This window comes from Carcharodon carcharias, chromosome 8, assembly GCF_017639515.1.
Source record: "Carcharodon carcharias isolate sCarCar2 chromosome 8, sCarCar2.pri, whole genome shotgun sequence".
Classification (NCBI taxonomy): Eukaryota; Metazoa; Chordata; class Chondrichthyes; order Lamniformes; family Lamnidae; genus Carcharodon; species Carcharodon carcharias.
In genome coordinates this window covers 77478261-77505471 of record NC_054474.1, presented here as the reverse complement: position 1 = coordinate 77505471, position 27211 = coordinate 77478261, and the positions used below count along the sequence as shown (strand labels likewise).

The following is a 27211-nucleotide window of genomic DNA, read 5'->3' as shown; positions in this document are numbered from 1 at the left end:
GAAAATTGTCTAGCTGTATCAAAGAGAAACATAGGGCTGGATTTTCTGGCCCCGCCTGCTGCTGGGATTGTCTGGCCCCACTGAAAGTCAATGGACTTTTGGTTGGGCTAATCTCCCTCAGTGGGCCCTGCCACAACAGGGCTGGAAAATCCCAGCCATAGAAATTACAGCCTGGTTTGTCACATGCCAAATACCTCTCAAAAGACTCCTTCACAATCTCAGTGAGAAAAACATTTATTCACTCTTCTACCATGACATCAATTTGGATTTTGAATAGCCTGAATGATTTTTGCCTCTGTTACCCACTTGGATAGATTATTCCAAACATTTATCATTCTTTTGACTGAAGAAGACTAATGTCTGTTCCTAATGAACATCTCATTAATTTCCATTTATATCCTCTAGTTCTATTGAACTGGCTTATCCTGAAGTGAAAATTGGAGTTTACATTATTTATACCATTAAATATTTAATGTACATTTCATTGACATCGTCCTTAATTCTAGAATTAACTGAAGTTTCTTTGGCCTTGCCTGATAGCCTATTCCTTCACACTTTGGAATCAGTCTGATTACACCTTCCATGGAACCATAGAAAAGTTACAGCACAGAAGGAGGCTATTCGGCCCATCTTGTCCATGCTAGCCCCGGGACATCCAGGTGCCCTTTCTAATCCCATTTTCCTGCACCCGGCCCATAGTCCTGCAGCTTACAGCACTCTAGGTGCAAATCCAGGTACTTTTTAAAAGAGTTTAAAGTTTCTGCCTCTACCACCAACTTGGGCAGCGAATTCCAAACACCCACTATCCTTTGCATAAAAAAGTTCTTCCTCATGTCCCCCCACATCTTCTGCCACTTATCTTGAAACTACGTCCCCTGGTTCTAGAATTCTCCATCAAGGGAAACAATTTTATCCTGTCCATTCTATCTATTCCCCTCATAATTTTGTACACCTCAGTCAAATCACCTCTCAGCCTTCTTTGTTCCAAGGGAAATAACCCCAACCTATCCAATCTCTCCTCATAGCTACACTTTTCTAACCCTGGCAACATTCTTGTAAACTTCCTCTGCAGTCTCTCCAGAGCTATTACATCCTTCCTGTGATGTGGTGACCAGAACTGCACACAATACTCCAGTTGTGGCCTCACCAGTATTTTATACAATTCCAACATTATATCCTTACTTTCATATTCTATGCCTCTGCCAATTCCCATACAGTTTAACATAAACAAATCCAACGTAACTGCTCTCCTGATTCCATTGTTTTTTTAAAAATTAATTCACAGGGTGTGGGCGTTTGCTGGCAAGGCCGGTATTTATTGTTCATTCCTAATTGTCCTTGAGAAGGTGGTAGTGAGCTGCTTTTTTGAACTGCTGCAGTCTGTCTGGTAAAGGTATTTTCAAGGTGCTGTTAGGCAGGGAGATCCAGGATTTTCACCCAGCACAATGAAGGAATAATGATACATTTCCAAACCAGGATGGTGTGTGCTTGGAAGGGAACTTGCAGTTGTTGGTGTTCCAATGCACCTGTTCCCCTTGCCCTAGGTAGTAGAGATTGTTTGGAATGTGCCTTTACAGAAGTTTTGGGGAGTTGCTTAGTGCATCAGTAGATGGTACACAACTACATATTGGTTGGAGGTGGTGAATGTGATTGGGTGGCAATCGAACAGGCCACATTGTCCTCCCTGCTGTTACTTGAGATGTGTCGGAGCTGCACTCATCCAGACATGTGGAGAGTATTCCATCACACCCCTGACTTGTGCCCTGTAAGTGGTGAAAATATTTTGGGGAAATTACGAGGTGACTCACTCTCATTGAATACCCAGTCTCTGACCTGCTCTTGCAGCCATAGCATTTGTGCGGCTGTGCCAGTTAAATTTCTGGTTAATAGTGACCCTGGGATGTTGATGATGGGGAATTCAACAATGGTAATGCAGTTGAATATCAAGGGTAAGTGGTTAGACTTCCTCTTGTTAGAGATCTTTATTGCCTGGCACTTGTGCGGCATGAATATTACTTGCATGTCACTGTATAGAAACTGTGACAGGGAGCCTCAGTTTTTTTCCCTTGTTCCCATTCATTGGATGACAGGGCTCATTCAAGGTTACATTTTTGAGAGAACCTTTTTAACTTAAATTACACTTCGCTGGCTGCTGGAATAAATTTACACAACAGTAGTTGCTGTAGGTAATGTCTTTAATTTTTTGCCTTCAACTTTATATTTTTTTTTATTAATCTAAGATTTTATGATTCAGATTTGTCCAGTGACTATCACTGGAACTCAAACACTGCCATTTCACACTCCTAAATACAAATGCCCTATACTACAGTTGATGACGGTGTGCCTTTAAGTAATGATCTGATATGCTGGTAACATGAGCTGCAAGTCTGCTGAGCTCTGCTCCTTCCTGCAAGATTAATGCTCGGCCCATTAGAGCATTGACTCTTTGATTCTCAATAAATTTTCACAGTGTATGTAGTTCCGTTGGTCTTGTTAGTTCATGATTTGCTATTGGTGAGTTAATTGTATTTATTTAATTTCTGTACTCATGGGATTGTGGGAGAGGGGAATTCTTGAAAAGTTGCCAATGGCTGTAAACAAATCTTCCCGATTGTACTGTTCATTTTTATGTCTTGTAGTAGTAAGTTTGGAAAGGCAAAAGATGAGGTTATGCTATTTTCCACAAATTTTGCATGGTGGAATGGGAGGAAGGTGGAAATTGAAAGAGTTTGAGAGTGATTCTCTTTGATTCTCTTTGAGAGTGAAAATCTGTGAATCTGTGATTAAACAGCTTGTTTCTGCTGAAAAGGAAATTGGATCTAAGATAGATTTCAAAGTATTGAATCACCTACTTTCTGCACACTTAGGATGAAAACGTTTTCAATGCAGCATCAAAGTTGCCCAATTTAGCAAATTGCTGAATAATTCAATCTAATTAGAAGTTGCTTGACTCCTGTGCCATGATGTTGCAAAAACTTTAACCTTCCTCCACTGAGGCATTTAAGACCTACTCAAATCAAGTCTCAAAACTACACTTCCTGTAAGTGTTGAAATCTAATAGCACCATAATCTCTCTTAACCTTTTAACTGGTCCTTCTAGTAGTCCCATAAATGGGTCTTGTATGCTATAATCTGCAGAAGCTTTTATAATAATCTGCCTCAGAAAGTTACATAGTTCTAGGATTAATAAAGACCCTATTTGTAATAATTTGCATAGTGTATTAAACATCTTAACACGCTAAGTCACAACACTGCATTTTGACCAGATTTTTTACATATTAAATGGCTTAATATTGTGCCTGTTTCTGTCATCATTGGATGGTGATAAGTGCATTTCAGGAAATGACTGCAGAGCGTCACTGTTCACTTTGTTGTTTTATTTACAGTAAAGTAGTGATATGAAACCAAAAAGATTACAGCAAATAGAAAAAAAAGCATCTAAAGCATAAAATGCTTATAAGAGGTTAGTCATCTTTGTTATCTTTGTTATCTTTGGATAGAAACTACAAATCCCTGAATGTCAATTTGCACTTGTATCCATTCTTTTGTGCAACTTTCAGTAACAATGGCCTCAGTTATAACTTCCCCTTCACTCCACCCCAATTGTCTCCACCCATTGACCTGGTATTGAAAGTTAAAATGGAAAAGGGACAAGTCCACTCTTTTCCCACTCTGATCTTGTCAGCTTTAGTTTTACATTGCAGCCAACAAGGACATCTGCCAGTGGGGTCCTCACTAAGTAGGCAGATCTGCTCCAGAAATGTCATAGGGTGCTAGTCTATTTATATTTTAACCTGAGGCCTGACTGGAAGAGGAGTGATATTTTCCTGCCGGATAAAACCCACTAGGAACAATTTCCAGGGCAGGGGCAAGGTTAGCGCATGTGCCAGTTCACCAGACGGTGAGGTCACACAGGTTCTACTACAGTGGACTCAGATGAGGATTTGAATGGGGAAGCCTACAGAAGCACGCTGATGGGCATACAAAACTAAATGCTTGATGCAATAGGAAGCCTGCTGGAAGGCCTGTGTTCAACATGGAGGAGCTCAGCACCAACTTGGCACAGGACTTTGTACAGAGCTTGGAGCCCAACTGTGGTAAAGTGGAGTACCATGTACCTTTAAGAGAATACAAGTGGACTACCCATGTGACAGTACAGTCGAATCACTGTACAGCGTGGGCTACTGGTTAATTGTCAGTCTAGAGCTGGAGGTGGTTGTGAGAGCAGGCAAGGATTTAGTGCTCTTCCTTCTATTGCAATAAACAATCACAGTTCGTTCTTATGTCAGTCTCTCTCCGTTATTGATAGCGAGCACCAACTAAAAAGTGTATATGAAGGTGTGCAATTTGAGTTTACTCGACTAGTGAACTCATAGACTCAAGACATAAAACCAACCATTTCAGTATAGAAGGGAAGGTGTGGGACTGTTGATTAATAAGGAATCAGGGTCGCTTTTACTGTTATCATGCTTGACAACCTGCAGAAAAGAAGTGCCTAGGTTTCCTCCTTTTCCTCTTACTCCTCCTCCTCTTGCTCCTCAGTTGTTCTACGTATAGCTAGTGGCAAGGGCTGTCCTCTTATAATGGGCGAGGTTATGTTGCATGTAGTAGGCCACTACAAACCTTGACACCCATTCTGCTGAATACTACAGGGCTCCTCCAGAGCAGTCCAGGCAGCAGAAATGTTGTTTGAGTATGTCAGTAATCCACTCTAGCACCTTTTGTGTGGCAGCATGGTCTAATTGTAGGCCTGCAGTGCACCTTTCTGTTGGTTCCTGATTGAAGTCATGAGCCCTGTCATCAGAGGATAGCCCCCGTCACCCAGTGGCCATCCTTTGGCTCGCTGTGTTGGCTCAAAAACAAATGGCACAGTGGCCTTCCACAGAATAAAGACATCATGACTGCTGCCAGGATATCGGGTATTGACCTGCATGATTGCACACCAGCTGGATTTTGAGGGAATAAGATCCTTTCCAGTTCTGCTACATGGAAGAGTTAATATGTGGTGCACAGCGAACCACAGGGAAGCCACATGCTTGCTCTGTCTGATGGTCGTTAGGCAAGAGAAAGTGTAATGTAATCAGCTCTCTTTGAACAGAGACCCTCAATAAGCTTGCTTATGTGACATTGGACGGAAAACTGGAAGATATTGCAAATATCTCCTATTTCAGTCTGGATGGAGCCAGACACATAACAATTTATTGCCATGGTCACATTCACAGCCACTGGTAATGCAGCCCTTGCCATGCTTTAAAATCGCAGTTGTGTGATTTCACTAATGACATTCTTACTGAAGCGCATAATTCCCACATTTTGTTCCTCACTGAGGTCCAGGTAGAGGAATTGAACACTCCGAACACTCTGGGAAGATATAGCCAGCTTCTGAGATCTTCTCCTGTTCCTCCTTCTTCTTCCAGCAGCTTAGCCTTCTCTGCATGTCCTGTGTTCATTCTCCAATCATACTGTATTTATTCCTACAAGTCTGGAGCAATTGGTTTGTCCAGAAGACTTCGGGCAGAATTTTGAGGTCGGCGTGTGGGTGTGGGCCCGATGTGTAAAATGACGCGCAATGACATCGGGCGTGCGTCCCAATGCCACTGCGCGCCATTGCGATATTTTGGTGGGCAAGCACGCTATGAGTTCTGAGGTGCGCCTGCCATTAATTACCAGGCCACTTAAGGTCCTTGAGACAGTAATATACGACAGTTTTTCACAGCCCGTTCTATTTTCAAAGCGTCGCACGGGAGTAACGGGCAGGCGGGTAGGCTACATTTTTAAAAACCTCATCAATAGGCAGGATAAGACGGGTGAGTGGACTTACAGATGCAAGTTGTTAGTCACTTACTTTAGAAACTTACTGTTACTTGCTTGTGTGAACAGGAGAACTTCAAATCTCTTCACAGTTGCTTGTACAGGAATAACAGGCTTCAGTTCAGGACTCTGGAGGAAACACAATCCTTGGGGCCTTGCAGCTTTCAGGCAGCCTTCCCTTACCCTGAGAATGGGAGTTGTGCTCTCTACTAGAGGCATCTCCTCTGAGGAGGAATAGAGGCCAGAAGGGGGAGAAGGAGGAGTCCATATTCAGCCTCCAGGGGAGCCACCTTTGGGAGGACAGGTGCAGGCACAAGGGGTGCAGGGCCAATAGGAAGCGCAAGATGGAAGGGGCCACAGAAGATGCCACTATGCTGCTGCCAATGTTTACAGGTGGTGATGCAGCTACCTCAATATGTCTGAGGCTCAATGCCGAAGGAGGCTCCGTCTCTCAAGGGAGACAGTGACCTCCATCTGTCAGTTGAGAACAGCTCCAACTGTCTGGGTGGACAGCCCATGCCAATGGCATTGACGGTCAAGGCTGCCCTCAACTTCTATGCCTCCGGCTCTTTCCAGGGGTCGGTGGGTGACCTTTGCAGAGTCTCCCAATCAGCTATCCACAGTTGCGTCAAGCTGGTGACAGATGGTCTCTTCAGGCGTGCATTGACTTTCATTCACTAGCACTTGGACGAGGCCAGCCAGGTGGAGCGAGCCAGAGGCTTTGCAACAATTGCTGGCCTCCCCCGCATCCAGGGTGCAATCAACTGCACACATATGGCCATCAAGGCACCAGCAGCTGAGCCGGGTGACTTTGTCGACAGGAAGGGCTTCCACTTCATGAATGTACAAATAGTGTGTGACCATATGATGCAGATTCTGCAAGTCTGTGCAAGGTACCCAGGCAGCTCCCATAACGCTTACATACTCAGGCACTCCCAGGTGCCAAGGATCTTCAGTGCTCCAGACCGGCTGGCTGGATGGCTGCTGGGTGACAAGGGCAATACCCTCAAAAGATGGCTCATGATGCCTCTCTGCCATCCAAGGACAGAGGCCGAGCAGCGGTACAATAGGAGCCACGCCTCCACAAGAGCTGTGGTGGAGAGAACCATAGGTCTTCTCAAGATACTCTTCAAATGCCTGGACCATTCAGGGGCTACACTCCAATACCCCCCAGATCGTGTGTTACTGATAGTGGTTGCATACTGCGCTCTCCACAACCTGGCACTAGAAAGGTGGAGGTGGCGCTGTGGAGGAAGAAGATGTAGATGCAGGTTCTCTGGCTGCAGACAATGAGTCCAGTAGTAAGTTTGAGGATGAGCATGCAGAGGAAAACACTGAGGGGATAGACCCTGACCTGGGCAACCTCTAGGGAGGCAGGGATACCCGGGAGGCTTTGATCCAACGATCCTTCAGTTAGCACACCACAGATAGACCTCTAACACATGACAGGGCTGCAGGCTCTATACTTGATACGTGAAAGCAACATCTGCCTGGTCAGGAACATTAACTATGTGCCTTGTCGATAAAGCTCAATGACAAACAAGTTACTTATAACATCATGGGTTCCCCTTCAGCTACAGAAGCAATGAAGCACTCAAAGGCTTGTTGAGAACTAAAACATTTAATGATTGCACAGTAAAAAACAGAAATGAAAGTGCATTAAAAGATGTTGAGCATCATACTGAATGAGAAGCAACTAATATGGGGTTACAGAAAACCACCAGTGATAAGCCCGTGTTGTGCCAAAGGTGATTTATGCTTACGTTTGAAGTACAACGTCTAGGGGCTCCCCCCTCACTGGCATTGGCATTGGAGACAGCCTGCTCACTGTGCTGTCCTGTTGGCCTTGATGACCTTGGTGGGTGCCCTCTGGCCCATGGGCCTGTGCTGGCCCTGCCTGGGAGGGAGCTGCCAATGGCATGGCTGGCACCTCCCCAGTCATTGCAGCCTCATCGGATGCCATGTTCACTGGCAGAGGGGCGGAGGAGCAGCTGCCCTCACCCGGAGCGCCCTGAGAGGAGCCCGCAGAGATGACAGGCAGCTTGTACGCCAACATGAGGTTGTTTTAGACCTCCCTGCTCACCAGTGATGGACGGGCACTTAGCTGGGATACTGGGTGCCCAATCCATCTCCCACACTGGCCTTGACCAGCTGAAGTCAATGCCACTGTGAGGGCTTGCTGGTCAGAGCACATCCCCAGGAAGCCCTGACTGTTCTCCTGGAGGAGCCTCTCTCCATGGAGGAGGCATTATGCTCGGCCATGAGGGTCATTGCATTGCTGATGCTCCAAATGGACTCCTCCATCACAGAGACCATGACATGCATTACCTCATGTATCTCTACCAGACCCTCCCGCACATCCTGCTGCCTCAGGGACCACTCCAGAGGTGCATCATCAGCCACTGATTGAGCATGTCTCTGGTCCTCTGCAGTGCTCTGACTGCTGGCGCCCTGGGCACTTCCTGTCTCCACCTGCACCTCAAGTGAGTGTGAGGTACCATCACCGCTGTGCACCGAGACACTAGCCGACGATCTTATCCCCACTGAGGTGCTGGTATCTGCGCTGGTGACTGCCTGGCTGAGATAGTGTGATGCTGGTGCTTGTATATCTTCAGGGCCCTCAGGGGACAGTGAGCAGGTGAGCTGAAAGGAAGAACAAGGACATTTGATTAGTAGAAGTCATTACACTGTTAATGTGTATGCCTGGCACCTGGATCAGGATGTGCTCCTCCTTCTATTATCAATGGGAAACCTATGTTGGAGGCTGAAATCAATATACATTCAACAGTGGAATATTTGCACTGAGAGACATTGCACGGCCTCAGTGCATGGCCCTCTTATCTCCCAGTGACCCCCTAACCTCACCATTGCCGGTTGACCTGGGTGCATGGCGCCTCTCCAGCTCGAGAGCCTTCTGCTCGTATCTGGTCAGTATCAGAAGGTGGACCTGCCCTCCGCCAGTCCACAGCCATTCAGCATTATTGTGTATGGTCTTCTCCTGAAAGGAGAGAGGAACATTGATTAGTTCACCCTGTAGCTGCATTGCCATTGCAGCCTTGTCACCCCCACCTGAGGGAAACCTTACAGGGCTCATCCGATTCATGAACCTGGAGCTGCTGTACACTCATTCCAAGCAGCCAAGGCTGAGCCCCTTGCGCAGATACTGCCTCCATCACATTTGCCACTACTGCATGACCTTCTAAACCCATGAGCACAACCACCTAGAAGGACAAAGGCAGCAGATGGATGGCTACCCCGTCACCTGGAAGTTCCCCTCCAAGTCAGTCAGCATCCTGGCTTTGAAATGTTTGGGTGTCCCAGCACTGCACTGGTCCAGACCCTGCAGGTCGCCCCCAAATCAGTACTGTGGGTGTAAGTGTACCACATGCCGGGGGTACAGAAGGCAGCTCACCACCACCCTCTCAGGGGCAACTAGGCATCGGCAATAAATGCTGGCTCAGCCAGCGAAGGCCACATGCTGTGAATGAATGAGTGCAATAATAAAATTCCGAGTTGCGGGGCCTGCTGGGCGGTGGGGTGGTGGGGGGTGGGAGGGGGGGGGGAGGGGGGGGTGGCAACCTAACTGCTGTGCTAAGTGAGCCATGCCAACACGGTGCTCACCCTTCCCGACCGCAAGAGGTCATTCAACCACTTGCGGCACTGCACCCAGGTGTGTCTCACCACATCGTAGGAGCTGACCCATCTGTCACCTCCTCACAGGCACATTTTGTCATGTGAGGGTTTCTCCTCCTTCCGTCCCTTGGCACTATGATTTCATGCCGTGCTATCACCTCCTCGAGGAGGGCAGCAAGGCACTCACCTGAAAATCTCGGGGCACACTGGCCCGCCGACCTGCCCTCCTGCCTGGCCTGCTCCCTGAGAGTGCTCTCGGACATCCTTCTGTGCAACATCCATGGCAGCCTTTGGAAGGCTGGCTGTGCTGTTTTTAAACAGGCTGCTAGGTCACCATTGGACCCGGCAGTCACTGGACTCCTGCTGCCGCCCGCCTCTACTCGCTGTTCTCAGGAGCCATAATTCACACTGGAAGGGCCTTAATTAGCTCCGCGCTCGCCTGCGCCCACTCTTGCCCAGCCTGCCCGACATAGGTAAGATTCAGCCCTTGAAGTCAGCAAAGCTCATTCAGCACCCTTCCTACAAGCTTTTGTATCATGAAACAAGTATGGAAAGCAGCGTACGCTTATAGGTTCATAGCACCAGCCATAAAAAATAAACCAGCAACTAACCTGAAAATGGTATCAAACCAGCATTGCACAATGAGATTTGTAGCATTTGCATGTGTGTGTGTGTGTGTGTGTGTGTGTGTGCGCGGGCGCGTGCGCGTGCGCAACACAGCCGAGCATGAAATAAAGCCAATTGACGTCGGCTGAGCGTGCCAATGTCAACGCGCACTCTTGCGATAGTTCAGTTGGCAGGCGTGTGCTGGAGCCAGCAGTTATCCCACCAATAATTAAAAGGCCAATTAAAGCCATTAAGTTAATAATTATGCTGAATTTTTCATTGCCCGTTCAACCTAATGGTTGGCGGGCAGCAAAATTTTTTTGGAAGCCGCATCTGCAGGCGGGATGAGGTTTCCAAAATCAAATGAAATAAAAACTTTAATTTTTAATTAAAAACAGTTCTCTGCTCATGTGACAGAATCAAATGAGGGGACATGTTTCATTAATTTTTTCTGATACTATTAAGTTTTTCAATATATTCTTCATCTCCTTGAGGTGATTATTCAACACTCTTTCACGCGCATGTGCAAATTGCGCGCTAGGCCTGATCGCCCTCCTCCCCCAGCCCGCACAGGCAGCGCTCAGTGTTGCCGCTCCTGTATCACACTGAGTGAGCCTTAATTGGCCTGCCCGCGTAAAATCATGGTGCGCTGCCAATCACAGGTGGTGGTCAGCTTCCTGACTGCCCCTACCCACCCCTGTCGATCCCACACCCTAAGGGCAAAATTCTGCCGTGTGTGTGTGTGTAACATGGTCATTTTACACCTAATATTGAACCTGAAAATAATAATGTAAAGAATTAAAATTCTGAGGAGCTAAAAGAAACCTTTAATGAGTAACTGCAGACATCCTCTGAGAGCTGAACAAACATTTCTCTTTTCTCAATATTAATGACTTTCCTTTGGGACAGATTGTTCACTACTATGAACATTGATTAAAGGACTCAACAAAAGATATTCAGTCGTTTCAAAAATAATTTCTTAAGTCTACATTGAGAAAGATAATAGACAAGCTATATATCTGAACCTCTTGACTCACTATTTCATGCATCAAAAATGTTCACAAATAATGCTTGGCAAGTTTTATTCCATTTGCTTCCAAAGACATAATTGAACACAGGTGCCAATGCCATCGTGCATAAAACTTGCGGGCACAGCATGTCAACTCTTCCATGTACCATAACCGGAAAGGATTCCAGTCTCTCAGCATCCAGCTGGTGTGTGACCAGTGGTAGTCAATCATGTGGGTCAATGCCTGGTATCCTGTCATGATGCTTTTATTCTGTGGCAGTGCACTGTGCCATCTGCATTTGAGCTATCATGCCAAGCCAAAGGGTGGCTATTGGGTGTTGAGATGTTAAAGCATTTTTCTTAGAGAGTGGATGCTGGAAATCTGAAGTAAAAGCAGAAAATGCTGAAAATACTTAGCAGTTCAGGTACTGGGAAGAGAAACTTAACAGGCGATATTTAATGGAGCAGATAGGAGAGCTTGATGTTGCCTCTTTTAGGGAAGCCCTGCTAAGTTAATTGCTCCTCAGGCACTTAATTGGGCCTTCCTGGGATCAATGACCCTAGGAGTGGCTGAGAGCTTCCTGCCAATCAAAGGCTGCCAGCTCTATTGAACAACAGTGCCAATGGGGTAGCAATGGCTACTCCTGGTACAACATCCACCTGAGGTCCAGGATAGTCGCTGAATCCCAGGCCACAGGTGAGTGATGGCGGGAGGGCGCTCAAGAGGTGGGGATCATGGGGAAGGTGGGGCAGGGGCTTCAGTGGCAAGGTTAGGGGGTTGGCTCTCAGTAGCCCCCCACATCTGGATGCTGGGTACCTTGATTAGTTACTGAGTTCCTTTGAATGGGGAGGCCCCCCCTGCTTAAAGATCCCATGAGCAACATCACACAGGGCCCACCATCCACTGCTGGATTAATACCAGTGGCGGAAGGATGAGGCCCTTACATGGGCATTAATTACCCACTTAAGAGCCTCAATTGGCACTGGGGCAGGAAGGCTGTCCTGCCATGGACTTAATCAGGATGGAGGCAGGAACACAGTGGGGTCGTCACCTGCCACCCTCCCAACTGATTAATGGAGTAGTGGTAATATCACTGGATGAGTAATCCAGAGGCCCAGGCCAATGCTCTTGGGACATGGGTTCAACTACCACCATGGCAGCTGTTGGGATTTAAATTCAATTAATAAAATTTGGAATTAAATGCTAGTGTCAGTATCCACAAAACCAAACCATTGTCAATTGTTGTAAAAACCCATCTGGTTCACTAAAGCCCTTTAGGGAAGAAAATCTGCTGTCCTTACCTGGTCTGGCCTACATGTGACTCCAAACCCACAGCAAAGTGGGTTGACTTTTAACGGCCTGGAAAGGCACTCAGTTGAGACTGCCGCCTTCTCAAGGGCAATTGGGGTTGGGCAATAAATGCTGGCCAGCCAGTGATGCCCACATCCCATGAACGAATAAAAAAATCCAAACTCACCAGAGGACAGGGCATTAAATTCCACCCAATGTTTCAGGTCAGTGACCTTTCATCAGAATTAATATTCTCCCTAATTTTACTTGGCCCCTTTGTTGCACTGGGGGTGGGGTGGGGGGTTGGGGGGGGGGGGTCCCTTTAAGATTGCAGCACAGCCTGCAAAAACATCTTAAAGGGAATGCTACGTGTATGTGGCCTATTTGTCCCCTACACAGTAAGTTCTGGATTGTTGCGTAGTCATGTACCTGCACAGCTTAGAGGGAATGTTGGTCAGAAATGGAACAAGTTGAATGTGTTTCTTTGTTATTCTTTTGTGGGATGTGGACTTCGCTACCTAGACCAGATTTTAACAGATTTTAAGCAGCTCCAGAGCCAGGGAAGGGGGCGGGAACAAAAGGCATGGTCTGTGATAGGAAAGCAGGAGAGGTTAAATGACAAAAGGGATAATGGTGCATGACCAAAATGTGTTAATAGGACAAGTAAAAGATCAGAAGATGGGTCTGGAGGAGATGGAAATAAAAGAGAATAGCCAAAACATCACAACAGCTGCCATTTGAAAACATTGAGACCAAGGTTACGATCTGAAATTGGAAGACTGTAAAGTGCTTAATCGAAAGATGGGGTGCTGTTCCTCAACATTAAATAGTAGGAAGTGTTCCCTGTGAACTAGCCAAGGTTTGCCTTCAACTTAGGCTGCCAAACCGACCTTTGTAATGATTGTGGATTTTTGCTAGGCACAAAATGGTTACAATGCTACACTTTAAAGGTAATGAATTTTATATGAAGTGTTTGGAAAGGTGATATAGAGCTGTAAGAATGCAAGTCTTTCTATTACTATGAGAGGAGTGCCCCTATAAAGGCTGATATTGTTGTATTTTCACTATTTAGAGTCAGTTTCAGGCCAATTCAAAGATGGGGGAGAAAAGCAATCAATCTCATATTTATGTGGCAAGAACCCTAATTGGGTCCAGCAGTTCAAGGGCTAGAATTGTACAAACAAAGCTGATCAAGGTCAGGACTGCAATTCTTCAGCTGGGTAAATACAGGGTAATGCATAAAGAAACTACTGTGTTTTCTAATCTTGCAATGCTGAACATTTGAAGGGATTCAATTGATGGGTGGAATTTTATGGAAGCAGGATTTTACATCCTCTGAAGTGAATGGAGTTTAGGATGGCTCGCTGCATTTTATAGCCCCATCCTCACCGCAACAGGGCCATAAAATTCCAGCCGATGTGTTTTTTTCTGTTTTATACTGTGAGTCAGGCAGAAGTATGGAATTTCAACTGCCCTAAACTGACATGAATGCAGAATGAAAGGTAGAGACAGCACATAATTCTTAAAATACACTTAGGAGAACTTTTTTAGCCAGTATGTAGCAAGTCCAACAAGAGAAGGGGCTGTTTTGCACTAGGTTTTAGGGACTGAATCTGGACAGGTGGAAAGGGTACCAATGGGAGAACACTTAGTGGTAGTGATTATAATTCAATTTTACTAAGCTGAGATGAGATTTGGCAAAACTGGGCTGGAAATTGAAGTGTCAGAGCAGTGGGAGGCATTTGAGGAGGAGATAGTGAGTGTTCCAGAACAAAGCTGTTCCCACACAAAAAAAGTGGGGAGGGGCTCATAAATCTAGGCACCCCTGGATGTCAAAGAGCACACAGGGTATGATAAGAAAAAAAATGCTTATGTCAGATTGCAAGAGTTCAATACTGCAGAAAACCTAGAGGAGTATGTTTTGAGGTGTGGTAGGGGTGTCGGCGGGGTTTGGGGATTGACGAGTCTCCTAAAAGTATGATGCTTGAGTCCATAGTTTTCTTAAGCAGAGCTATTTATCTACAGCAAGTATTTACACATTTGGACCTCCAGACAAGGTAAGAGCTTCTCTTCAAGGTTTTCTCAGTCATGTGATCTGACATCGTTATCACATCAGCATCATGAATGCTTCAGATATTAATCCTTTATACCTGCCCCCCCCAATATATTTATCCCCATCATATTCATATTCTCCTCCACCTCCCCATGAAGTCTCAGACTTCACAGGGTTAGTCTCTGAGGTGCCTGGACCAATCTCCCTGATCTTGTTCTGATCTTCTTTTGAGATAGAGAATATTCAATGCTCTCCCTTCTGTCAATCTGAGTGTTTTTTCCTCCTGAATAACTGTAGAGCTTGTAGTAGGTCTTTTCTCTTCTACAGCATCTGAGTAGTAAGCCCAAATTTCTACTGGTTTTCTTTTCAAGGATATTAAGGTGCTATGGTTTCTCCTTATGGTACCAATCTGTCCCAATCCAGTACAATCTTGATAGTGGAGTTTTTTCAATAATTGTACCTTCTTTCTGTTGGTCTCAGACCCATACTCTCTCCCCGGGCTTCAGTAGTGTTAACTCATGTTCTCTATGCTGAGATTTAAGCTCTGAATCTGATTGCTACTCTTTCTTCCTCATACTGTTTTACCCTCTTGTGGTTGTTTGTGGCGATGTTGGGTTTAAATTTTTGAGTCAGAGATGGAAGCTGTGTTCTCAATCTCCTTCCCATTAGTAATTCTGATGGTGAGAAACCATTCTGAACTGGTGAGGATCAATAACTCAGAAGAGCTAGATTAAGGTCTTTGCTTTTCTTTTAATGTTTCATATCCCTCTCTCTTTGCTTGAGGGTAGCGAGGTGAACTGGTTACATGAACAAAGCCATATTTGCTTGCGAAAATTTGGAATTGCTCATTTGAAGTTGCGACCCATTGTCAAACGCTACAATGTCCGGAATGTCATGAGGGATTGAATGACTGCTCCTGCTGTGATACTATGCAATAGGGTTGGTTCAATCCACCATGAATAACAATCAATAGCGATAAGGAAGGTTTTACCTTAAATTCAAATAAGTCTGTTCCCAGGCACTCCCATGGCCTTGATAGAAAAGAAGGTAATAGTGGTTCTTTTTGTTCCTGGCTGTTTATAGCATAAGTAATACAGTTAGAAATCATTTCTTCTATAGAGTGAGTAATACCTGGCCTCCAGATTGATTGTTGTGCCCTCGCTCGATGTTCTGTAGTCCCTAAACGTCCTTGTGAAGTCTTTGTAGCATATCAAGCCAAAGCTCTCTCGGTATGATTAATTTCTCATTGAAGACTAGTAAGTCGTCAAAGACTGTGAGGTGCTTGCGCTGTTCAAAATACTAGCATAATATCGGATTTCTGGGGATATAGTCTGGCCATCCTTCCAAGAAAAGTTCTCAAATTTGAAGACATTCTTCACCCGTTTCTGGGCTTGTTTTATTTTCTGCAACTTTCGTGCAGTAATTGGTAAATACTGACTGCTTAAGGACCTATGTGCCTCAATGAAGTCTAAATTCTCATATTCAGTTCCTTCTGATGGTACTCGTGGCAGTGTATCCACTGTTGTTTGACATTTTCCTTGCACGTGCTCTATGGTGAAGTCGCACCTCATCAGTCTTAATCTGAACCATTGGATTCTGGGTAGCATTTTCATGTTTCTTCGACGTTCAGGAGGGTGACTAGTGGTCTATGGCCTATTTCCATTTTGAAATGTCCATATAAACCAAATATCCATTTGAAAACTGTAACAAAGACTGAATTTTTTTCACACATCTACATTGCTGCCAAAGCTTCTTTTTCCACCACAGTGTATCATTGTTCCATTTCTGTCAATGACCTAGAAGCATAGTAGACTGGTCTACACTTGCCATCTTTTTGCACTTGAAATAGTACTTCCCCCAAACCTGCAGATGATGCATCTACTGCTAGTATGCTCAGTAAGCTGGGTTGTAAAATGCCAAGATTTCAGAAGAGATTGATCATTGTTTAATGCTTTCAAAGACATTTTACCGGTCTACATTCCAGCACCACTGTTGACCCTGTCTCAAAGGCTGTTTCAAGGCCTCATTAACCTCTGCTTGGTAGGAACTTGCCTACTTGGTTCGCCATCCCCAGGAATCTTTGAAGCTCAGTTATGTTCCTGGGTTGTGGATGTTCTCTTAAACTTTTGCTTTTAGCGGATTAACTATGATTCTTGTGGCTTGTACTATGTGACGTAGAAATTTAATCATGGCTTTGACAAACTCACATTTTTCATTCAGTGCTTACAGCATCCTGTAAAGCTCTCAGCACTGCTCTGACTCTGCAATCATGCTCCTTTCTCGTGGATTGATGTATGAGTATATCATCCATATGGCATGTTACTCCTTCCATGCCTTCAAAATTGTTGCACATCATTCCCAGGAAAATCCCTGGAGCAGATGCAATTCCAAAGGGCAATCTATTGAAACAATAATGACCGAAAGGTGTAATGAATGTGGTTGGTGATCTGGATTCTTTGTCCAGAGGCAATTGCCAAAATCCATTGTTTGCATCCAATTTCGTAAATAAAGTGCTCTTGTCTAGCTTTTCTAGGCTCTCGTCCACTGAGGCCATCAGGTGGATCTCATGTTCCACTGCTTTGTTTAGCTGAGTTAAATCAACATAGATTATTTTCAAGCCATCTGTTTTTGGGACTGTAACCGTGCCTGAGTACCATTTTGTTGGCATGGTAACTGATGAGATAACCCCTTACTGCTCTATCTTTTCAATTTCACCCTTGACTTTGTCCAAGTGTGGGTGAGGGACTTTCCTTGGGTTAAAGAGGCAAATATGCTCAGCATCAGCTCTGTAGGATGATGTGATACTCAGTCTTCAATTTTCCAGCCCTGTAAACAATTTTAAGAATTTGTTTCGGAATGTAGTGCTGAAATTCTCATCAGCAACTTTGTTCACTATTAAGGTTAATTTCAGTTTTAGGCATACCTTTCTGCTTAGTAGAGAGCATTCTTGATTTTGAATGACACGGACAAGTTCAAGGATTTCTCTATCTTTATATTTCAACTTCACTATGAGTTGGCCTTTCATTTTTATTGTAGTCCCTCCAGGGCTTGGTAAGTTAATAGATGAGGGTTGCAATGGAATCCTTTTGAGCTAGTTTACTTTATCTGATAAAATAGAAACTCCTGCATCTGTGTATATTTTAAACTTAGTGGGGTGTCGATCCACTGTGAGCTAACAACTCCTTTACTTTTTATCAGTGTGATTTATCTCCCCTAGGAAGGTTAATTTCCACTCTTGTGGCTCTTTCACTTTTTTTTTACGAGACTCTGCTTTAACATTTTCTCTCTCTTTTTACTGGCTGTCAGCATATTCAAGTGGCCATCAATTTTAAAGTGGCCTATTTTCCCATGGTTGTGGCACTCTGCCCTCCCATTGGACATTCTTCTCGTTTGTGTGGCTTGTTCCCTCCACACTGGAGATGTTTTAAAATGGTGGCTGGTGCACTTTTCTCAGTTTTGGCACACTTAGGCATGCTTTCCATTTTATGGCCTATGAATTAAATGGTCTCGCTTGATCTTCTTCATGGGACCTCTCCTTCCCCACAAGTGAACACCACATTCTGTTTCCTAAGTTCCATTTGTCTCATGATCTGCACTACTTTAACCAGCGTTAACTCCTCCCTTGTCTGTAAGAGATTTGATAATGCTTCATCTAACACTCCCACAATGACCCTGTCACAAATCAGCTCATCTTTTAAAATTCCATAAGCATAATTCCCTGCCATCCTATAGAGAATGTTAATAAACGAATCCATGCTTTCACCTGGCCTTTGTTTTCTTCTGTTAAATTTAGCCCTCTCAATTATTAGCTTCCGATGGACACTGAAATAAGAGTCAAAAACTTGCATGACTTCTTCATAAGAAGCTGTAGTCTCATCAACCCCCGAACTTGTTATCATAGCAAAAGCTCCTACTGCATAAAGTAGGATGCTGACCTGGTCTATCTGGTGTTTTTTTTTATGAAATTCTTAAACTTTTGAACCTTTTTCTCTCATTGTCCCACTTCTGGGACTGCTGTGGCCCTCTGTACTCTGAAATGGTTTTGGGAGTAATAGGGAGCAGGATTCCAGGCTTCTGTTGAGGGCTGGAATTATTTCTGCATTTGATTCTGCTTCTCCACTGCTCGCTGTTTCAGGCCTGTGCTCAGTGCCGTCTGATCTCCAGATCTGTGTCACAGCTTGGCTCTGCTGCTCCCATGATATTCTGACATCGTGGGGAGTTTTGGAATTTTTTTCTTTTGTCCTACCTTCGAGATTCCCCCTTTACTTGTCAGCCTTATGGCTTCTTTCTTCCTTTGCTGTGTCTTTCACTCACTGTCACCATGTTTTTTTTGTGTGATAGGGATTTAGACGGGGTTTGGGGATTGTCTAGTGTGCCAAAAGTATGCTGCTTGATGCTCCTTTTAACCAGAGCTATTTATTTACAGCAAGTATTTACATGTTTCGTCCTCCAGCCAAGGTAAGAGCTCCTGCTCTCTTCAAGGTCTTCTCAGTCATGTCATCTGACATTATTATTACATCAGCATCATGTATGCTTCTGATGTTAACCCTTTACTCTACACAATATAAAAAGTGCAGGGGTAAAATTAAAAAGGAAATTAGTCAGGTAAAGGGAGGGCATGAAAAAAGCATTGGCAATCAAAATCAAGGAAAATCCTAAGATGTGCAATAAATACAAAAAGAGCAAGGTGATAAGGAAAGAGTAGGGCCCATCATAAACCTGTGGAGGTAGAAGATGTAGTCATGGTTCTTTATGAATGCTTTATGTATCATTTCACAAAAGAGAGTGATAAAGGCATTGTAGTTAAGGGGGAGTGTGAAATATTGGATGGTGTAAACAAAGCAAAGGAGAAAAGATTAATGCGTTTAGCATCCTTGAAAGTGGATAAACTATTAGACCCAGGTGAAATGTGTCCCAGGCTGCTAAGCGAAGCAAAGGATGAAATAGCATAAGCTCTAACGATCATTTTCCAGTCAATTTTGGCTCCAGGCATGGACACTGCTAGTGTTGTACTGTTGTTTAAAAAGGGAGGAAGAGATAGCCCGAATAAATACAAGGCAGTCAACCTAAACTTGGTGGTGGACAAATTATTGGAAAAAATTCTGAGACATAGAATTAATCATTATTTAGAAAGGCACAGATTAATCAAAGACAATCAGCATTGATTTGCTAAGGGAAGGGTATGCTTGAATAACTTGATTGAATTTTTTGAGAAGGTAACAAGGAGAGTCGATGAGGGTAGCACTTGTGATGCAGTCTAATTGTATTTTAGCAAGGCTTTTGACAAGGTTCCACATAGAAAACTAGTCAGACAATTAAAAACTCATAGGATAAAAGGAAAAGTGGCAACTTGGATCCAAAATTGGCTCAGTGGCAGGAAATAAAGTGAATGGTTGATGGGGTTTTTTGTGACTGGAAGGCTGTTTTCAGTGAGTTGCGCAGGGCTTAGTACTGGCTCCCTTGTTATTTGTGGTATATATCAATGATTTAGATGTGTAACTAGAAGGGGCATAATTAATAAAATTGGCTGTGTGGTTGATATTGAGGAAGGAAACCATAGCCTGCAAGAAGATATCTTTGGACTGGCTAAGTGGGCAGAAAAATGACAAATGGAATTCAATCAGAAGTGCAAGGTAATGCATTTATGGAGAATTCTGAGAAGTGTAGAGAAACCATGGAATCTAGGAGTGCATGTCGACACATCCCTGAAGGAAAGAGGACAGGTTAAAATGTGGTCAGGGAGAAATATGAGATACTTTCCTGCATTTGCTGAGACCTAGATTATAAGAACAAGGAGGTTCTGCTAGAACCGTATAAAATACTAGCTGGACTGCGGCTAGGGCACTATATGCAGTTCTGGTCACCACATTACAGGAAGGATGTGATCGCACTAGAGAGGGTATAGATGAGATTTACATGGATGTTGCCAGGAATGGAGAATTTTAGTTATGAGCAAAGATTGGATAGACTCAGGTTGATTTCTTTGGAACAGAGGAAGCTGAGGGGAGATTTAATTGAGTTGAATAAAACTTTGAGGGGGTTAGGCTGGATAGGAAGGACCTATTTCTGTTAGCAGAGAAGCCAGTAACTGGGGCCATAGGTTTCAAGTAATTGGTGGAAGGATTGGAGGGATGGTGAGATGAAATTTTTCACCCAGATGTTGGTAGGGGTCTAGAACTCACTGCCTGAAAAAGTGGTAAAGGGAGGAATCCTCATCGCTTTTGAGAAAACACTTGGATATGCACTTGAGGTGCCATAATCTATACAGCATTGGACCAAGAGCTGGAAGATGGTATTCGGCTGGTTAGCTCGTTTTCAGCTTTCACAGGCACTATGGGCTGGATGGCCTCCTTCTGCACTGTAAATTACTATGTTTCTAAGTATAGTGCCACATTTTGCCAAGGCAAAAGCTAGACAGTGGCACAATGGGGATGTTGTGGAAGGGATCATAGTTTGGATTCTGATGATCAGAATTCAGAGAAAACTGAGAGAGAGAAATTGGTCTAAGCCAAAAAAAAAAAATGGGCAGCCTTTTTCCACCAAGCCCAGTTTCCTTTCAATTAAGTCACTCTTTTATATAATGCCTTTACAACCTCAGGACATCCCAAAGTGCTTTACAACCAATGAAGTACTTTTGAAATGTAGTCACTGTTGTAATGTAGGAAAGGCACTAGTCAATTTGCATACAGCAAGGTCCCACAAACTGGAATTAAATAAATGATCAAGTCTACTGTTTTAAGTGTATTGCTGAAAAAAGAGACATGTTGAAGCTTTTTGTCTTTGTTATGATGCTGCAGATGATGTGTGCCAGGCGGATCAAACCCACAAGGGAAACTTTATAACACGGTCACAGCAGTTTTGCAATTTGTATTTTACTTCAAGATGCATGCTCTGAATTCAGAAGTAATAAGCCTACCACAACTTCAGAGATTTTTATAAAACTAAATTACTAAAAACTAAACTTAACAAAAGAAAATATTTCAAGCACATACACAGGTGTGCAAAATATTACTATAATAACTCCTAAAACCCCTAATTAACCTGGCTTCCAGTTATACCCCCGTTAAGGTAACAGTGAAAAAAAACAGATTTTAAACAGATCTAGGTAAGTCACCACAATACCCTGGACAGTAGAATTCAAAGTGGCTTTTCCATGCTTCAGTTTCTGTAGACAGCAGCTTGTTGCACAAACACTGGAGGCTTTTCACACTTCTGGTAGATCTTACAATGCCTTCCCTGACACAAAGCCTCTTCTCATTTATACATGTTTCTCCATTTTAATGCAAATTCCATTGTTCCCATAAGTCTTTGGAACTTTACCTTTCTCATCATATAAATCTTCTCATGGTGCTAATACTGCCAGTAACCTTTGGGAAAAAATAAACACACTGCTTGGTCTAGCTTCACTGGCTAGGTGTAACATCTTACCATCTCTTTGAAATTCAAACTGCCTTGGTTTATCTAAAACTGCAAACTCTCCTCACATTCTAAAACTTCAGCCATGTTTACATATTTAGCATTTCTAGCCTAGCTTTTTTAGATGCGTCAAAGCCTCCAGACCAGCTCTCTCCAATTCAATTAAATCTCTCTCTCAAACACATGCACACACACACACACACACACACAGAGTTAAACTATCCAAACCCCACTATTAACCTACTTTTACAATAAATAAATAATATTATGAGAATTATTAAACTGTTGTGGCAGCCTCGCACTCATCAGGACACTTCGCAAGAATACCAATATAAGGAGAAAACAACAATTTATACTGTATATGAAGAGAGAGCTGATTGGTTGGCAAGTGGACTCAAGTCTGCTCAAGTTCTGTACTACCAAATGACTATTTTAGCTGTACATTAAAGAATAAAATTAGTCAGGTTACTAGGGAGAACTCCCATGGTCTTCTTCAAAAAAATGCAATAGGATCTTTTATGTGCAGCTGAGAATGCAGACCAAATTTGGTTTAATGTTTCAAATGAAGGATGTCACCTCTGACAATGCAGTCTCGGTACTGCACTGGAATGTCAAGCTAGATTAGGTGGTCAAATCTTTAAAGTAGCAATTGAATCACAACCTTCTGACTCAGAGACCAGAAATACTACTGGACCAGCCAAGGCTGGTGTTGGTAATCCTTAATCTGGTGAGTTGCCTCAGGACACACGATTGGCACCCCACAGGCCTTCCCAGTTTTAAGTTAATGGTGTGCAGCTCAAATTCACTGTTGCTTCTTTACTTTGAATGCAGGCAACCAACCAGTTAGTTGTCAAAAACTGAAAATTGACACCAATTACTCCAATGTATTGCTGGTCATCCTCATGTCTTCAACCATCCTATATATAGGATCTATGTCAGCCTGGCTACATTATAAAATTATTTTTTATGTTTTTTTCAAAATGGGCTATTGCTGGGCTGATAAAACTGGCTGCAGCTGATCTCATGCTGGTTTCTGGAAGATTTTAAGTGGTTCCAATGGATAAAGGCTACCTCTTCATCTTGGAATGTGACTTGTATTGTATGAACATTCCAACCAAGCCAACACAAGGGATTCATAGACAATAAGTTTGCACCAGTCAGCTATGGACAAAAGTAGAGCTATTTGTGACTCCTAATCTCTAATGCTGTGCTTATGACCCCACCGTTGCCTGCTCCAAAACACAATGAGTTTCAAACAGCACCTCGTTAGCTGAATAGCTCAACCCAAAACCACCCTGTCATATGACCAAGACTTGAGTGGTTTGAATTCCTTTAATTATACAGCTCTTGAATTGTATCTTCAGTCCCTGTTTGACCTCAGGAGAGAAGCAGGACTCGAGGCAAGCAGCCTACCTCTGTCTACCATTTTATCGTCCAACAGGTAGCAGCAGAAAGACCTCTGTCCAGGTGAAGTACCAGACCCTCATTTATATTGTGAACTACTGGAACATTGGAACTTCTGTATCTGTTCCTTCAAGACTAATACATCCCTATGTGCCCTCTCCCATCATGGAAGTCTACATTTCTGGAAAGTCGAATCACCCTGCAACAGTTTCAGCCTGCTAACCCCTAAAGGAATATACCAGTGGAACTTTGATTCTGGACTCTGGACTCATATAAAACCATAATTCTTATTTTTATCATGGTCTTGCCCTGTACCCCTTTCTTTCCCTTATCCCCCTTTCATTGTATGAGTGCAGAAAGGGGTGGATGTTGCAAAACCTCTTTCCTGCATATTGTGTGTGTGTAAAATAATCCAACCCTCTTATTTTACCTTATCTCGAGTTTGCTGTGGGGTTATTAATAGAGGATTGGATCACTCCAAATCTGAAGGTTAGGGAAATATGCCACCACTTATAAAGGGGGAAAATCAAAAATCAAAAACACCTTTCTGTTTACTAAAGATAGAGGGAGGAGAAATCAGGCCTGTTTAAATTAACCCCCCTCTAACACTAGAATCAAAGGAATGTGTCTTTAGCTGTCTGGGACTAGGTCCAATTTTCTGGATTTCCCTCCCTAAACCTCTCCATGTGCCTCTCTATTTTATTCAATCCTTTGATCAAATTTTTGATTATTTGACGCTAATCTTTCCTTTCCCATTTTCCTGAAACCCCAGTGAATTATGCCAATGGGATGTTTTCATAAATTGAAGGTGATAAGTAATTGCAAACATCGGGGTACATGCTTTGTGAAACAATCTTTTTTTTATTTTTCTAAATGAATCCCTCCCAGCAAATATCCAGGGTGAGACTCTATCTGTCTTATGAACTTGTTTGACCAGTTTTCAAGAGGAAATTGTAGTGGCTCAGGCCCCCTTTCCTTTGTAAGGAAGAACTGCTCCAAAGCAGAGCTCAGTACTGACAATATGGGGGCTGCACCACCACTACCTTATGTCTACTCTATGGCTCCCTACAATACTTGTTCCAGCAATGGAGTTCCTAATTAAGTGCAGTACAGATAAAAAGAAGAAAAAAACAATTGCTTTAGATTTGAAAGTACAAGCAGTAAATGCAGGGAGTTCACAGTGGAGAACCTGCCTTCCTTGACAGCTAATCCAACCTCTTGAGAATTTCCAACATTTTCAGTTTTCATTACTGGACTCTGAGGGTGACATGCTAATCTCTATAGGTTATTATACATACACATAACTCATTAATTAATTTAATATAATAATGGTATTTATCAAGAAACCTGTTCACAGCCTGAAAGCTGAACAAGTGCTTTGTAACTTCAAATATAGGCTAAGTAATCAGGTTAAAAACATGTAAACATGTAACAATCATGCAGTAACAAAAATAGACAAACAAATAATAATACATTTCTCATCAAAACAGAAAAGAAAAGCTTTTTGACAATTCCAACTGTCTTTCGGCTTAAAGCAGCACATTTGGCTGTTTTCACATAACATTGTCTTTAGGTTGGAGCTTTTATTGCAATTCTGTATATTTTAATTCTCCAACCTCGAGGTGACCTTATGTAAACAAAGGAAAATCAACTTCAAAGATATACTTTGTGGAGCAGCAGTAACATGTAAAAACTTTGGAGCTATTTATAACACAGAGCCACTCAGGCTTTGTTGAAAGACTCAGCCTGCTGGATAAACAGGAGCATAACATAGTTTGCTCGGTGGCAAAAAGTGACTAGCGGTGAATCTATAAACTCTCACTCATTAGTACAGCCACTGCTGTTTTTGGTTTCAAAGTGTGTGTGACTTGCTTTAATGATTTAAAAATAAATACAGCTCTAAGTTCCAATGGGTTTTCAATTTGTTTCATTTGCTGATCCTAAATTTGATTACACATGTGTTGCCAGTTTTCTCGCTTCCCTTCTTGAAAGGATTGATTCCTTGCTGGGGGATGGTTCCATGGGCACTCAACTGTCACCCACACTATTCATGTGGCCATTAGTTACGTGTAAGCATTGAAAGACAGTGAGTGATTGTCAGACTTTTCAACTTTAGTGGGAACCACACCTCCACTTGTTGCAATGTTTAAAAATGTGGGTCCCTACAGTAACTGGAGCAGCGATCAGGAGTGGGAACACTCACTGATCCAGCGTCAGTGAGGTCAGTCTCCACTGCCACCCTAATTGAGATCAGATAACCACACAACTCAGGGATGGAATCCGTGACCTCAGGTGAATTCACTTCAAAAGAGCCATTTAGACAAAACATTTTTTATTGAGAACTGTTGACTGGAAATGATTGCATGAGCTATTAACATGTGAGTGGTTAATTGTCCTCTATTCAAATTAACCCATAATATTGGATGAGATTTTAACTGACTCAAACACATCTGCTTAGGGCAGAATTGCCCCAAATTTGCACTAAATGCGGTAGCTGGCAGGAAAAAGGTTTTTCTTGCCAGCTGCAATGGTGGGTTTTTGCACCATATCGTCCTAATCCTGCCTCATTAATTAAGCACTCCCAGGATACATGCCGGTTCTACGGTGGGCGGGCTCTCATTCGCCACCATGCCATCACCTTATCGCTTCATCACGCCGGGTTCCATGTTTAAAGTGCAGCCACGTGCACACCTCACGGTGCTTCCAGCCCAGGACCACAGAAGACATGATCCCAAAAGGCAAGAAGACTGCAGCCCCACAATTCAGTGATGCATCCTTCGAGTGCCTTTTGGACACCGTAGAGGCCTGCCTTGATGTTATCTACCCCCCGATCTGGCTGCAGGAGGGCCAGCAACATCACCAATCCGGCTTGGGAGGTGATGGCAGCGGTGGTCAGTGCCAACACCCTGGAAAAGAGGACAGCCACCCAGTGCTACAAGAGAATGAATCATCTCCTCCATCCCTCTAGGGTAAGTCACTCTTCTCATCACTTCAAACTCACACAATGACAAACCCTTCGCACATTCACAGGGATCTCGCTCACTGCCAGCTCAAGGGACATCACCATCCACACTCTCACACTCACCTTCATTGCTCTCATCTCATCCATGGGACCACTCACCACCCACATGTGCCATCATCCTCCTGGAATCGAGCAGCTATTAGGCTGCGTCTTCATGACAGGAGCCTCATTGCAGAGGGTATGTAAGTTGCCATCAACCTGATTGGAGTCAAACGTTCACAGATGCAATGTGAGGATCTAAGGTGTCTCCTCACTGCATGTCATCATCATTCTCTCCAAATCTAGCAGTGATGAGGGCCTCCCGAGCGTGCTTGCTTCATCTGGTCAGTGCATTGGTCTCATCACCTTCATTGTCGCCTTGAGGACCTACTCTCCCTCACCCCCGTCGATGTGCTCTTCATCGGAAGAGATGGGCAGTTCCTCTATTTCCTCTTCAGCCAGCTCGTCTCCCCGTTGCAGTGCCAAGTTGTAAAGGGTACAGCATGCAACAGTGATGCGTGACACCCTCTGTGGACTATATTGCAGGGCTCCACCAGACCGGTCGAGGCAACGGAATCTCATTTTCAGCATCCCGATGATTTGCTCCACCAAGCTGCGAGTTGCATGAGCCTCATTATGCCTTTGCTCTGTTGCAGTCTGAGTCCAAAGCATGGGCTTCATCAGCCATGGCCCCCTTGACCCTGAGGAGCCAACTCTGCAGCCTCTGTGGACCCTGGAAGACATCAGGGATCTGTGACCTGCTAAGGATTTGGGAATCATGGACACTCCCTGGAAATCATGCGCAGACCTGCAGGATACATTTGTGGTGGTTGCACACCAGCTGCACATTCAGCAAATGGAATCCTTTGTGCATGACATAGTTGACCACTTGTTGTGCAATGTGGGTGCAGTCGATTGGACCCTGCACCTGTGGGAAACCCAAGGTCTGGGCAAATTCAATCACTCTTGCATTCTGGCTGTCCTGGC

The 27211-nt window shown here is 43.8% G+C and overlaps 1 long non-coding RNA gene across 1 annotated transcript in view; it reads left to right on the top strand.

Annotated features, from left to right (window-relative positions):
* The first annotated feature begins 2404 nt into the window (after positions 1-2404).
* LOC121280781 overlaps positions 2405-27211 on the top strand; it is a 58928-nt gene continuing 34121 nt past the window's right edge. The window contains exons 1-2 of the long non-coding RNA XR_005943708.1: positions 2405-2514; positions 3387-3463. This is a non-coding gene — a long non-coding RNA (uncharacterized LOC121280781). The remainder of the gene's footprint in view (positions 2515-3386; positions 3464-27211) is intronic.